General features: G+C 39.7%; 1 long non-coding RNA gene across 2 annotated transcripts; it reads left to right on the top strand.

Annotated features, from left to right (window-relative positions):
• The first annotated feature begins 659 nt into the window (after positions 1-659).
• Positions 660-15415, top strand: LOC120518463. Of its 2 annotated transcripts, XR_005631239.1 has the most exons (5): positions 660-897; positions 7130-7195; positions 10616-10687; positions 14947-14997; positions 15211-15415. It is a non-coding gene; the product is annotated as an uncharacterized LOC120518463 (long non-coding RNA). The 2 variants fall into 2 exon arrangements; XR_005631238.1 differs by lacking the exons at positions 660-897; positions 7130-7195; positions 10616-10687 and having other exon boundaries at positions 12777-14997.
• Positions 15416-15818: the final 403 nt, after the last annotated feature.

The raw sequence follows: 15818 nt of genomic DNA, 5'->3' as shown, positions 1-15818 counted from the left end.
GTCTTGTCTGGGTCCTGTCATTGTCCTTCAGGTCATGTTTCATTTTGAAGTTCTGCGTGCCATCCTACATGGGCATGTTTAAAGCTGTACAAATTTCCAAGTTCCTATTTTCATTTTGTAGCTCTTTTCAGTTGCACTTTACAGACATTTTAAAGTTTCAGTAGGAGAACTATTTCACTGCTAGTTTAAATTTTATGTTCATGATCAGTATTCAGACAACTGCTGCATTTAACTACACTATAAAATATACTTTGGTGTGTCTCTCCCATTCTCTTTCTTTGGGTATTCAGTTCTGGTTTCAAATATGCATTTAGAACAGCTGGTAGCTGTAACTAGTGGTTGTGGTTATTGGCTAAAGCCTCTGTGATTTGGGGCACAGTTCATGCAATTATGCATTATGCAATTGAGTCGTATGTGTGCTGGATGGTAGCTTGTAGTGCTACTGCTCTTTCAGGATAGAAATAACAAGGCTGAAGGTGTAGAGAAAGTTGTAGCTGGTATGACACAATGCTCTGTCAGGGACAAGCTGTGATATTCAGGGGGTATGCAGCACTGTGGCAATGTGTGGTTGGGAGTTTTGATATCAGGCTGTTACACCAGGCAGACCTGGCATTAAAAATTGTCTGATAGGTGATATAATCATCTAGGCTTACCATCACACAGCTAACCTGCCCTTTGCAAACAGTCAAAGGTGGCTGATTATACCATTGTAATTGAATGAATGCAGGTCTAGAATGTAGCCTGAATTACAGCTTTCTTTGTGGTTTCTCCATTTACTCATTGGCTTGAAATGAAATAAAGGGCTAATTGATGAAGATACCATGCAGTACACACTGTCTAAGCCTAAGAAGAGCCCAAATGGAGTTGGATAAAGTGGGTAGTCTGGCAAATGCAATTGTGAGTATTGTTCTGTCTGTGCTATCTATCTATCTATCTATCTATCTATCTATCTATCTATCTATCTATCTATCTATCTATCTATCTATCTATCTATCTATCTATCTATCTATCTATCTCTAAAATGCCATATTGATGTAGATTGTGGATGATGTTGACACAGGCATTTTGATGGACTGGCACATATCCTTCCATGTGATTCCTTGGCAAATATTATTCTGCTGTTACAATGCATGACCAACTTGTGTTTCAGTATCTGTTGCCCACTTTTGATGAAGGTCAGCAGTTCAAGGCAAGACATATTACACCATTGTAATCGTTCGAACAGTTGACAAATACATTTTTCAGGTACTTTTAGCTCAGTTGTATCAATATTACTATGTGCAGATTGTTATGATCTGGTCACGTTCAGTTTATTTTATGTAGGGCAAATGCAAACCATCCTGCAAATCATAATAATTTTTGTGCTTGTTTTCATGCAAACTGAACAACTGATTTAGAGTATTGTGATTTTTTTACAGAGTGCATTTTTGTGATAAATGCATCTTTTTTAACTTAGACATGAGAGCAATTATCTAGCTGTATCCAACAAGATATACTGGCTCCTTGTCAATGGTTCATTTAAACTGTAACTCATAAGGGAAAGAGAAAAAATACTTAGAATAAGTCAAGGAATATTTGTACATACAGATATGATGTGTGTTAAGGGGCATTGAAAGGGACTGAGAAAGTCGATCATACAGTACTTAAAGGAAAAAACTAAAGCTATTCACTTTATTGAGTTCAGATGGAATGCTGGTATTAAAATGAAAATATGAAATAATTTCCTACAAAATAAATGCTTGTTGTAGTCTTGGTCCCATGAACGTTGATTTATGATTTCTATTTATTACCTTTTAATTGAGAAAGAGGGCGGCACGGTAGCGCAGTGGGTAGAGCTGCTGCCTCGAAGTTAGGAGACCCGGGTTTAGTTCCCGGGTCTTCCCTGCATGGAGTTTGCATGTTCTCCCCGTGTCTGCGTGGGTTTCCTCCCACAGTCCAAAGACATGCAGGTTAGGTGGATTGGCTATTCTAAATTGTCCCTAGTGTATACTTGGTGTGTGAGTGTGTGTGTGTGCACCCTGCGGTGGGCTGGCACCCTGCCCGGGGTTTATTTCCTGCCTTGCGCCCTGTGTTGGCTGGGATTGGCTCCGGCACACCCCCATGACCCTGTAGTTAATATATAGCGGGCTGGATAATGGATGGATGGATGGATTGAGAAAGAGAGTGATTTCAATTATACAAAATGCTTGGATATTGCATGTTTAACCAAATATTTCTCTTGTATTGTGCTAGTTGGTATCTTATCTAGGGATTTTTTTTGCAATACCTAACAAGGGAACATGCATACAGTAAATGACACCCTTAGTTCTATGGTTGGACCTCTGTGTGAATGTTATAATGTGGTTTCTGAGAAATTAAGAGAACTATGCAGATATAGTAGTCAATATGTGAAAAAGTGAGCGTAACTCCCCTTTACACGGGGTCCAACAGTTTGTGGCATCTGCTTTAATGAGAGTCGAGTACACATACTGTAACAAAGGCGCTATATAGGCGCCTGACCCGACACAGATGGACACGGAGGCACATATAAAAATAAACAAACTTTTATTTTTCTTTACCCGTGGGAGCACGTCTTCCCCGTGACCCACAGGCAATACACAGTCCAAAAGCACGACTCTACCACACAGCAACACCACTTTTTTTCCTTTGCCACCACTCCTCCTCAAGCTTCGTCCCCTTCCTCCCAACTCTGGCTCCTCGAGTGGTGGTGGCTGGGCCCTTTTATAGCCCACCTGGAAGCATTCCAGGTGATTGACAACCTGGTCCTAATTGCACTTCCGGGTGGGGCTAAAGACTCGTCCAGCCGGGCTGTTGGAAGCAGACAGCCCCCCCTAGCAGCCACCCTGGGCCCCAACCAAGCTGTGGAGGACTCCATCTTCCATGGAGCCCTGCGGGTGGTTGGGGAATCACTGTCGGCCAGGGAGGCTGCCACCAAGCATCCCGGGGGAGGTATTGGACTGCCCATGGTGGCTTCCCCGGAACATAAGCAGCAGGGGCGCCGGGCATGTCCTTCACAATACATATAAATTCTGCATATTGTAGTCTGCATTGAGCAGCTATGCCAGTTCTGGTCAAATAAGGTTCACCTCAGACCACCATTCAAATCCCTTTTTATCTTTTGTGCTTTTCTTTTTCAAGTTGCAATGAGGCTGTAGGGGCTACAAAACAAACAGAATCACCAGTAAGCCATAAATCATTTCACATCTCTTTTGTATCTACTGTAGTGTGCGGCCAGGGCTCTTGCCCGGCCGGGACACCTCCATGCTGGGAGCACTGGGGGAGCAAACGTGGCCAGATCGTTACCTCCCCTGGGATGCTAGATGGCAACCCCCCTGGGTTGCAGCGGTGCCTCAGACTCCCTCATGGCTTCAAGGGAGTTGGAGTTTGGTTTAGCCCTGTTGAGATCCGCAGGCGGCGCCAGGGGGTGCTGCAGCAGGAGCTGCTGTTCCCTTATGGGCAGTTCTTCCGCTACACCTGGAAGTGCTGTCGGAAATGAGGATTCAAGCACCTGGAGAACTTCTGGGGGCCTTATAAAAGGAGCCAGCAGCCACCATTCTGGGAACCAGAGTCAGGAGGAGGAGCGACGAAGTTTGACCCGAGAGGTGGAGGAGAAAGGAGACAACAAAGAAGAAGAGTATTGTTTGTGTGCTCTGTTTTGGACTGTGTTGTGGCTGTGGGAAATGGGGAAAGTGTTTCCCACGAGAAAAAGAAAATAAAAAACCTGCGCGCCTTGAACTTGTGTCCCACGATTGTCTGTGTCGGGTTCAGGTGGCAGTGCCAGCCTGTGTGGTCCACACTACAGTGATACAACATTAAATAAAAGCTGAAGTTCTATTTATTGAAGCACAAACAAATATAAAATAATGGCAAACAATTTTGGGAAATTGGGTAAGCAGAACAAGATTTGTGAAAGCGTTTAGCTAACCTAAAAACAAAAAGAAATAGCCAGAATCAGCAGTGTGTCACAAACCGTTTTCATCTCCTTTATTTTCTTTGCTCAAATTTGGCTGGTGTGTTCTGAATCCAAAAGAATACGATTGCACTCAAAGAGACCCATGCAGTAAAGGCTGTCTTTTGCTTATCCCTTTCTGCCACCATTATCCAGATTTAAAAACCAAGAGTGGAGCAGAACTCTACACTTCCCTGAGCATCTAAGGCCTCTACAATATTTTGATCCATCCTTTTGTCTAACAACCTCAGTAGTGGAAGTGTAGGGGCTCTGACGTGGTCTGACAGCCGTAGCTTCCACTGTATCTTGTAGGGGCTTTGTTATTTAATTAAACTGGGCCCAACAGTATGGCTGATGAGTAAGTTTTTTTATTCACCATTTTTTTCTCATGTTGGGCTATTGTTGTGCATCAGTTTGAGAGGATTCCTAGAAAAGACATCAGAATGTGTATGCAATAGTTCTAGGAGCCCATCTCTTTGACTCGTTTTCAGCATTGTAGGTCTCAAAGGTTTACATCTTGCACCCACTGGTCTGGTGACAAAAAAACTTGAACTGTGCTAAGGGCATGAATTCTGGCTACTCTTTGCTTCTTTGCAATGAATACGGCAAAAAGGTTAGTGTTCTTGATGCAGATAAATGTTTGCCACCAACAACTTTTCCATCAGTACACCTTGAGGTAGCTGGCTTCTCAACCCTGTCCCCTTTGATCAGTGTCAAGTGTAGCACTTAGCTTCTTGTACACTAACTTTCAAGGGCCTCTTACCAATAAATTGGGCCCAACATGGTCCTGCTCACTCTTTTTCAAATACCCTCAATCATATCTGCTGGTATACTGCATGTCAGGCTGGGTAGATTTATCTTAACTGGCCAATTAACCAGTTGCCCAATTTCTTCTCCAAGTCTCATTTACTAGTACATAACAGTGGCAATGTGAGAGGGCAACAAAAACTGGGATATCATGGGACTGTTATGAATTAGTTTCTATTCTTACTTTTTCTGTCTTCTTTGCACCAGTTTTAGAAATCTGAAACTTGATCTGGACATTTTTGAGGTTGTATATTGTGAGTCTCATTTAGTTTCATTTTCTAGTTTGTTGCTGTTCATCTGGCGTTTTTTTTTACACAATCATCATTATCTTGTGTTAGGCCATTTGCCCTCATTGTTATGGATGTGTTCTCTGATTTCATGACATTGAAATAATGAAGAGACTTTTGAAACGTTTGGGCAAGCGATCATTTTCTTATCCAAGCTGTGGATAACAAACCTAATTTTCAAAGCACTTGCTGCAATCTTTTTTGATGAGACAATTCTTCTGGTTTTGTCTTTTGCTCATATTTTTTCTGACTATGCAGTTTTTTTTGTTTTTACACATATATTTTTGATCTCCCAGTTTTGACCTTTTTCTGTCTAATCATCTGTCTCCTGGTTACCTCTCAATTTCTCATGAGACATAGTAGGTACTGGAAGTCAAGAAATGACAAGTAGCACACCCCGATGCAAGACTTCCAGTCAAATCACACTTCTGATATTAACATCAAACTTTCTGGAATTTATCTTCATTAGAGAGGGGTGTTGTTGCTATAACTGCTCAGTTATTGAAGTTATTTGTGCAGCAGAGTCAATGAGAGCCCTGTATTGCACTCCGTCCACTTCTGCTCTACTCTCATTTACAGGCCCCACCAGGTTCACTTTCTGCACTGAGAGCTTTAAGGTTAGAATTGCCAACAGGGTTGATGAGATATTGGCTGCCTTCCACTTGATCCCCCAGTCAGCTTCAGGAACTACTCATTTAAAGCTGAGTGTGAAGACTGGCGCCACGTGGCCACTCTTCTTTGTAATGGCGGATTTATACATTCCCAGGCAATAAGCCCAGCTTGTCTATCTGTGACAAACTACTGGCTCCTTACATAATAGGAATCCCTGGTGACGGTTAGTTATTTGTGTTTTCATGAGCACCAGTCAATTACCAGTAGTGTGTAGCCCTCTGTTGAGCCACTAAAGCATGGGTGTCAGACTCTGGTCCTGGAGGCCCGCAGTGGCTGAGGGTTTTCATTCCAACCATCTTCTTAATTAGTGACCAGTTTTTGCTGCTAATTAACTTCTTTTGCCTTAGTTTTAATTAAATTGTCTCAGGCCACTTTGTTGTTTCTTTTTCTGTAATTAGCAGCCAAAATAATAATGAGATACAAAACAAGCCACCACATGGGTACAGCTCATCTGTACCCACCAAATTCAATATCTAAAAATAAAGAAAGAAAGGTGAAGGTCTCAGTAAGATTGATCTCTCAGGTCACCAAAACATTTTGATGGTGTTCTTAGAAAAAACTGAAAATCAACAGTTTTGGAAATGTCTGCTTTGGCAGAATGAGAGCAGCAACAAGCCATGAAATTAAATCTCCTTTCGGCTGCTCCCATTAGGGGTTGCCACAGCGAATCATCTTGTTTCATATCGTCCTGTCCTCTGCATCTTGCTCTGTTAAACCCATCACCTGCATGTTCTCCTCTCTCACTACATCCATAAACCTTTGCTTAGGCCTCCTCTTTTCTTCCTCTTTCCTGGCAGCTCTATCCTTACCATCCTTCTCCCAATATACTCAGCATCTCTCCTCTGCACATGTCCAAACCAATGCAATCTCACCTCTCTGACTTTGTCTCCCAACCGCCTAACCTGAGTTGACCCTCTAATGTACTAATTTCTAATCCTATCCATCCTCATCACTTCCAGTGCAAATCTTAGCATCTTTAATAAGTTTAATTAAAAGCTTCTCATTAAGAAAGTGATTGGAGTGAAATTGGTTTCCCCAGTTAAGCTGGTCATCTGTTGGCTTGTGTCATGTCTTATTTCTGTTTTGCTGTCATTTAATGAAGAAAACAATCAATTTAGAGCACTGAATCCTTCTAAACAGGGCTATTAACATTGAAGGGGAAAAGAATCTAACCTGCAGCCTGGTGTTCGGCACTTCTACATTGAAGCCTCAAGATGTTCCACATTTTTCTAGCTGCTACTGTTAAAAGGTCATCATGCCAAAAATAACATCATCAAACTCTGCACTGCTGTTCACAGTCCTGCAATAGGTTCTTCTTTGGGGTTTGTTGTACCACTGGTGTTGTCTGTATTTGGATTTGTGACAGCATGCTGTGGGCTTCCCACCTTTATCTTAGATCTACTCTCCCCCGCAGGTTATTTTCCCCCCATCAAGCCGGCCTGCAGCTGAGCAAAAGATAAATATCACCACCACATGGGGGGTAAGCAGTCTTAAATCTTGTTTCCTGTACTCCTTGCATGAACTTTCTACACTCGTTTAAAGAGCATTTAATTCAGTGGCATATATTAATGCACTGGTGTCTCTCGTAGATGTCACCTATTGGATTCAATGAGAGGTGGCAATCATTGTATTCTGAACACAATATGCAAAAGCCTTAGTTACAGTTTGCTCTTAAGCTGGAATGTTGAAACCCAGTTTACTTGACTCCTGCAATCAAATAGTACTGAACTGAAGTGACTACAGCATTTGAATGGCATTTAGAAGATATTTTCTATCTTTAATCCAGTTACTAATATCTACCCTGCACTAAATGGTGTCATCCTTCCTATTTAGTGAAAGTCAGGCAAACAGACAACTACAGCGCTGGGTGCTGCTTTGTCGGTTCTGTCCGCAGGGCTCAGTGTTGTGCTCTCCTTCCACCTTTGAGATCTTGCTGTCCGACTTCAACTTTACTGCTCCATCCTATATCTGCCTGTGATAACCTTCCATATAATTAATATTATTTGCACTTATTGTACAAATGCACATGTATCTCATCACAAAAAGCAGCATGGTGGATTCGGGTCATGGCTCCAAGGCGTAAGAAATGTAATGCACCCTTTACATGGGTCTGACAGTTCATGTCGTCTGAGCACATGGGTGTGTAAACTCTGAATTCCCTTTTAAATGTGTTTGCTTTTCTTTTGTAAGTTGCAGTGAGACTGAAATGGTTCAAAAGCAAAAAGAAATAGGCAAAACCAGAAGCCACAAACCTTTTGCACTTCCTTTCTGTCTACAGCAGTGCTGCTTAAACATTATATTATTTATGAATAGCTTTACTGCTACTTATTGAAGCACAAACAGATACAAAGCAATGGCAAACAATTTTACAAAACTGGGTTAGTAGAACAAGATTTATGAAAGAGTTTAGTTCTTGCCATTTAGTGATTAGATCACTCTTTTAAAATTTGTTTCTTGGATTCGCTTCTGGACTTTTTCCCTGGAAAATCTTGAAGTGGTCAGTGACGACCATGGTAAGTGGTTTCATCCTGACATTTCTCAAATGGTAAAGCAGAGCCAAGAAAAATGGAGTCACAGCATTCTTTCTGCAGGACCCTTAATAGAGATATTGTTGAGGCCAGGTACAGCAGAAGATTGTACATTTCCAATTAGGTGAGATGCTCCCAGCATGTATATATAGTGCAAATATATATGTTGTAGCAGATGACCAGGGACCTTGCCCCACCGGCACGCCTGGAGCAGGGAAGGACCGGGAGAGGGGCAATATCTCCCCTGGGTGCAAGAGGGCAGTGTCCCTGGATTTCATCAGGGGCAATGAAATACGGAGCTGAGGAGCTCAACCCTGTAAGGACCCGTGGCCACCACCAGGGGGCCCCTGGACAGTCCTAGAGCCCTGGAGGATAGCACTTCCGCCACACCAGGAGGTGCTGCCGAACCAGGAACTGTGTATGCCCGGAGTGCTTCCGGGTGCAAGGGCAGCACTTCCGCCAAACTGGGTGTGATAAAAGGGGCCGCCTCACTCCATTCGGGGAGCTGTAGTTTGGAGGAGTAAGATGGAGCTTGCGAGAGAGTAGTGGAGGTGGCTGAAGAGTAGAGAAAAGGACTGGGTTTGTGGTTTAGGCACAATATGGTATGTAGTGTTTATAATAAACGGTGCATTTTTGTCCATCTGGAGTCCTTGTCTGTGTGTGCTGAAGCTATCTCTTACATTGTTTATTGAAAATTTTAATCAAGCATCTTGGTTAAAGATGTCAGTCAAATTATAAGTAATAATAGAACGTAAATATTTAGCATCAAAAATATTATAAGATTCACCTGTATTGATTAATGTGACAAAAAATACATTTTATTACCTGGAGTTATTGGTTACTAATTATTTTAATCTATGGCTCCCTTAAAGAAACATAAACTTTAAGATTTCCTTTCATTTGCAAAAAATTGTATGTTCTTGTTACTAAAGAAATGCACAATAAGTTTAACCAGGTATTTCCAATGCCAAAACAGATATCAAGAACAACAGCAGCAATTTATTTTAATATGGCCTCTTCACTGAGGACTGGCTTAGAATGCTGCACAGACTGCCAAATGCAAACCATCAACCAATAAGGAAAACCATCTAAACACACAATTAGAAAATTACAAACATGCAGAAGAAGCTACAGGCCAAACAGAAGATGCTGCCATTTCTGAGTCAGCAATATTCTTAATTGATACCAAAAGGAACAATTTTGCATGATGTAAGTCAATGAGCAAAAAGAAGTTAAATGCTGGTTAACAATTATGTTGTGTTTAATAAATATCTTTATATTATTAGATGCTGGCATATTGTCTTGGAAATTTGGAATCATACATTTATGGTATATACCAAGGGTCTGTCCCAGAAAGAGAGATGAGATAATACTGGATCGCAAAACAAATCCCAGTTTTCTATAATGTAACTTCACACCAGCATATTAGGTGGTGCCAGACCACCGGATTTCAATTGGCTTACGCAATCCCAGATAGTTTAATCTAGATTGGTGCATATTTATGGCAATATTTAGTAATCCTTATGAGTCGAGCATTGAACAACCAATCAGCCACAGACTGTGAGTCTGAGAAACAAAAGTAACAACCTTCGCGCTGGCAGAGCAAGAGGTGCTGGTGCCAGTGCATGAAGATTATCGACGTAGCGTCCAAAAGAAGAACAGCCCAACATCAGCAGCTGCTAAGGAAAGGGAGAGGGCAAAAAGGAGAATTACTGATTGATTAAGAAAATGAGTAAATCAGCAAAATCTGTGTAAAGGTTTTGTAGTAAATTATTGAATTAAGCAAAACATACCCCGATGATATTACTTCACATGAAACATTATATGCCCTCAAGTTAGCATTGCAATTTGAATTTTCATGACATCCAAAAAGTGTAAGTCCCATGACATTTAGTATTTAGCTGATGTATGGGTGTAACAGAAAAGATACAGAGGACAGAAAGGATGATCCGCTCGGCGACCCCTAACGGGAGCAGCCAAAAGAAAAAGCAGACGAAGAAGAGTTGCTCGCCTTTATTGGGAGAGATGTCAAACATTATCACTGCCTGCACTTAACCCAGTGCTGTCCTGTAATTACATACCAAAAGAAACCAAAAGTTAATTTCTTTCATGTACAAATTTTAAAAGAAGACTTGAAACAACATCCATTCTTCGGATTGTAACTTACCCTGTTTAAACTTACGATCCCAGATATTTGGCCTCAAAACTTTAAATAATATTCATGGCATCTCAAATTAACAAAGGATAAGAGGAAACATTGCTATTTGTATTAAGTATTTAATAAAACAGACTTGTGCTTCATTCTCAAAAACCATCAGCCAAATTAGTACAAAATAATGCAGAAGTAATATTGCTGTTGTTTTCTATTACAGAACACTGAGTTGAAACTGCATTAATAAGCATATTAGCAATTTGTGAAGAGGGACTCCTCACAGGAGCTGAAGGTAGGCAGCTTATTCCACCAGAAATTCTATTACCAGGAATTATTGCTTAGAAATGCCTCAGTTGTTTAAATGTGATTACCCACCTGTTACCCTGCAGAATTTCCCTTTGATGGTGGTTATTTATTTCTGTTTAGGGAAGACAGTCCTCTGTGTGTGTGTGTGTGTGCAAACGCTACTTCAAAGTTATGCTTACTTTAGTGATTATGTTGTAGATTATGTGGCGTCTTCAATGTCACAAAGAATGCTTTTACATAAGTAGGTTTCACTGAACATGTCATATTTTAAAACCTTAGATATAAAACAGTAACGTTCATATATACAGGTTGTGGCGTGTAGGTGACATCACAGAGCCCCACAAAAACAGACTAAACTACAAAAGACAGTTCACATAAAGTATATTTATTAGTAATAATATATTCTTACATGTTTCTTCTTCTTTATCTAACAAACAAAATACACAATTCTAATCTTTTCCTTCATTTTAATTCTCCTCCACTCCTCCCAAATGAGATTTGCCTTACTCAACTCCTAACTCCTGACATCTTCTTTTATGTTGGACCCTGGAGTACTTCCAGTTCCAGAACATTGTACCTAGGAATAAGTAATTCTGGGTCAGGTAGACCACCATACAATACTAGAGTCTTCTCCCTGCAGCACCTCCTGGAGGCCTCCAAGGAACCCAACAGGGCTGCCTTCCCCAACTAAAAGTTCCATGCCGACCTGTGGATGTCCAAACTGGAGAAAGACTAGAGGGGGACTGCCACCTATTGTACTGGGGGGATAACTGTTAATGGCGAGCAGCTTCCTTTACACTTTCTCCCAAACTGCCACAGAGAACAAAACTCATCTGCATCCATCTGTGACTTCTTTCCATATGGCCCCCTAACTGGGTAAGGTAGCATCCTCAATCCCAGTTGGGATGCCAGTCCAACTATTATGGTTATTACAAGGAGTAGTGAAAAACACAGAGCGTGCCATTAATTTCTTAATGCCAGTATGTCTGATTGTGGACTAATTACGATTCTCTTGTGAAAAAGTTGTGCTTACATGGTGATAGTTTTTTCAAAAAGAGGTACAAAGCATACAACATTTCCTTTACTTTTTCTGCTTCTTAAATCATGCATCTGGGATCAGCATTTTTGAAAGAGTAGTGACAACCTTTGGTTTTATGTTTGAATGTACTGCTCCCTAATTATTGTGATCTCAAACCCTTAATCATTCACATTAAACTTTTTCTTTTCCAGGTTAGTTTCAGGGCATTGGTTGACCCTTTAACTGATTTGGATTTTGTCAAATCTTTTTTTCTTGAAAAGACAAGGCCTGTTCCCATTTCAGAAAGCAGGATTAGTAACAACAACAACAACAACATTTATTTATACAGCACATTTTCATACAAATAGTGTAGCTCAAAGTGCTTTATATGATGAAGAAAGAGAAAAAAAGACAAAGTAAGAATTAAAATAAGAGAACACTAATTAACATAGAATAAGAGTAGGGGAGGACAGAAAAAACAAAAAAAAAATCTCCAGATGGCTGGAAAAAAAATAAAATCTGAAGGGGTTCCAGGCCATGACACTGCCCAACCCCTACTGGGCATTCAACCTAACATAAATGATCAGTCCTCTTTGTATTTAGGGTTCTCTTGGAAGGACTGGATGATGACAGTCACGTGGACTTCTGGCCTTTAATCCATCACGGTGCTTTAACCACCACAGAAAACCGGAAAAAGAACAGAAGAGAGAGTAGGGGTTAGTACGAATTTTGGAGCCACCATGAATAGTAATGATAATTATTCAAATATACAGAGCATCAGGATTAAACTAAAACAAAATTATGAGAAAGCCATGTCAAAGTAATGTGTTTTAGCAGTTTTTTAAAGTGCTCTACTGTATTAGCCTGGTGAATTTCTATTGGTAAGCTATTCCAGATTTTATGTGCATAACAGAAGAAGGCTGCCTCACCACTTCTTTTAAGTTTAGCTCTTGGAATTCTAAGCAGACACTCATCTGAAGATCTAAGGTTACGACTTGGAATGTAAGGTGTTAGACATTCCGAAATATAAGATGGAGTGAGATTATTTAAGGCTTTGTAAACCATAAGCAGTATTTTAAAGTCAGTTTCGTAAGTAAGCTATAAATATTTTTGGCCTCACAGATCACATAATTCTTTCCTAATCTGGTCTAGAAATGCAGGTTTGGCTAAATCCAGGTTTTCTGGATCGGAATTAGTCTGATTTTCGTACGTCTCTACTTATGTTACCTGGATTCCACACTGATCCTGCTTTCTAGAACAGATCCCAGGGGTGTCAAACTCAGATCCTGGGAGGCTACAGTGGATATGTGGGTCTATTTCAGCCATTTTTGTAATTATTAACTGATTATTGCTACTAACTGCCAGGATTTTAAATGACTTGCATTTTAATATTCAGAATGCTTAACTATTTTACTTTCAGTTCACCAGTAGTCAAACAGCAATGAGGTGAAAAGTGAGCCAATACACAACCAGCTAAACTGATTCAATTTGCATCATTGTGGTCATCCTATGGTACCTTTCAGTAAAATACCGAAAAAAAGTGAAGGTCTGAGAAATATTGGCCTGCTGTAGTTCACGGACCATTTTAACAGTGCTCCACAGAAACCATACAAACCATAGAAATAAAATAATGTGTTCCATTAACAGTATGATTTGGCTTTTAATTAAGAAATTGGTTAGAGCAATAAAGGTGGTCCCATCAGAGAGAAAACAATAGACTTACAAGAATGCTTTAGATCCCCACAGCCTTACAAAATGGCTTGTCATTTGTTAGGTTTCTTTGCATTGCAAAAATACTAGTTATGGAAAAAGAAAATCATGGAAGGGTTCTGAACCTTAAAAAAGAAGTCAATTAAGATTAAGACAAAAGCAATCTGTTACATCAGCAGCAGTATTTGGTTACTAATTCTGAAAATCCCTGTAATAAAAACCACAGCTAATATAGCTGTCCAGAATCTGAGTTTGACACCACTGGTATTTATCATAAATGAAAAACTTTAAAGGGAATAGTAAAAAGGTTGCATCATAATTTAAAAAATCTTTGTTAATCTGAAAATTTCTCTGTTAAAGTAGAGCTGGAAGAAATAAAAAGCAAAGAAAAAAAAATGTAAAATAAATTGTCGCATCTTGATATGAGAAACCTTATTCTAATGCTTAAACAGTCACCTAGGGGAATAGTAAAATAAAAAAATGTACTCTTTAAGAAGTACAGTATATATGTTAAAATTTTCCTGTTAGAATACATTTTAAGCAGCTGTTTATTTAAAGGCTATGGATGACAAAGTGGGATTCTGTACTAAATGGTACTGATAATCCTGTACAGAATCACTTAAATTGAAATAATCCAGTTTACAGACTGCCCCAATTCAGAATACCTAACAAATATTTATGAGCTCCATGTAAGCAAAGCACAGGAAGAACAGATGTAATTCAAATTACAAAAAATAAGATCATTGAAAGCTGAAGACTAATCTGACTCTGATTCACGCACAGCCATTCCAGTTAAGAGTTCTCAATCAGCTTATCACACCAGTTTTTGGGTTATGGGAGGAAACTGCAGTACCTGAAGAAGGTTTAGGGGTTGAAGCCTGTCCGTCACTGTAGATTTTTAATGTAGATAAATATTTCTGCATCTCTCTGCCCTGAGGTACTTAAATATACAGTATGTCATTTCTTTATAAATTATTATCAAGTCTTCTATTAAAACTGTAATCCAAAACAAATAAAAGAGTTTTTAATTTTTTTTTTTTTTTACAAAAGTTCACCATACACAATGTTAAGTAAAGTGCAGTATTTCATATCATAGATTAAAGCATAGCAAAGGATTAAGTTGGATCAGCATGGAATGTTATGTTCCCTTAATTGGCAGAATGTCTACCTGACTTTGACAGTAATTGTAGAATTCCACAGAAAACTGAGTAATTAGAAAGTTATATTTATCACCTCTGCTGTACTTAAAGTCTACCACAGCAACAAGAAAAACACAGTGAAAAAGTTTTAAATAATTATATTAGACAGGATATTACTGAAAAAATAGAAAAGCAGGAACATTTTTAAGCAAGACTAGTAGACATATTGTGAGTGGAAGTTTCTTTTTATTTTCCTAGTAGATTCATTAGAAGTGGCAATTTTCCAAGTAAAATGTACAGCCTAAACCTTTTATACAACTAATTCTCAACTCTCACTCTTTTGTTTCTTTGGGCCACAATTCCACTGCGCATGCAAAGTTGTTCAGATGTCCCTTGTCTTCTGTCTTATCTAAAGCCTTCCCCAAAAATGTAAGTATGACATTAAAACTGTGACATTGTTTTCAAGGATGTTGTAAAAGAAAGTGTAAAGAATAGAGATTTCAAAAAGATCAATCTACATTTTTATACTAATACATTGTCACACACAAGCAAGTCGGGAGCAGCTGAACAGCTCAACGGAGCGTGATACTTTCCAGGGAATTGGTTTGGAATAGAGCGCTAACTCCTCTCTCTTTTATTTAGCAGGAAAACTAAAGATCAAATAAACCCATTAGAAGTCATGCACTCGAGTTCCCTTCTGTGTTTACAAGCACACCCTCGTCCCCTTCTGATGACCTCACTTCCTGCTTCACGCTTCTACATCACCCAGACGACTCCTGGATTTACTCATCAACCCTTGTACCTAACTTCCTGTCCATCCGTTATATAAATCCACCTGTTGTACCAACATCTTGTCCGGCCTGTACTCATTTATGTATGCCAAAGTCTTCGTTAGACGAGCGGACCTCACAGTATATGGGGCAGGAAAACCCCAAACCTTTATGTAGTCTCTTCCTTTATGTTGTTCACAATATATATAGTATATACTATATATACTGTAACGGAGTGAAGGAAAGGAAGATTGCAAAGCTAAAACAGAAAACAAACTCACTCAGAATAACATGCAAGCAATCCAGGGCTCAGGTGCTAAAAGGGGATGTGGACAAAGCTAACACTTCTTCTTCTTCTTTTGGTTGCTCCTGTTAGGGGTTGCCATAGTGAATCATCTTTTTCTATATCTTCCTGTCCTCTGCATTCTTGCTCTGTCTCACCCACCACCTGCATGTTCTCTTTCACCACATCCATAAACT

Source organism: Polypterus senegalus, chromosome 1, assembly GCF_016835505.1.
Source record: "Polypterus senegalus isolate Bchr_013 chromosome 1, ASM1683550v1, whole genome shotgun sequence".
NCBI classification, from domain to species: domain Eukaryota; kingdom Metazoa; phylum Chordata; class Cladistia; order Polypteriformes; family Polypteridae; genus Polypterus; species Polypterus senegalus.
This window is presented reverse-complemented; position numbering and strand designations above follow the sequence as displayed.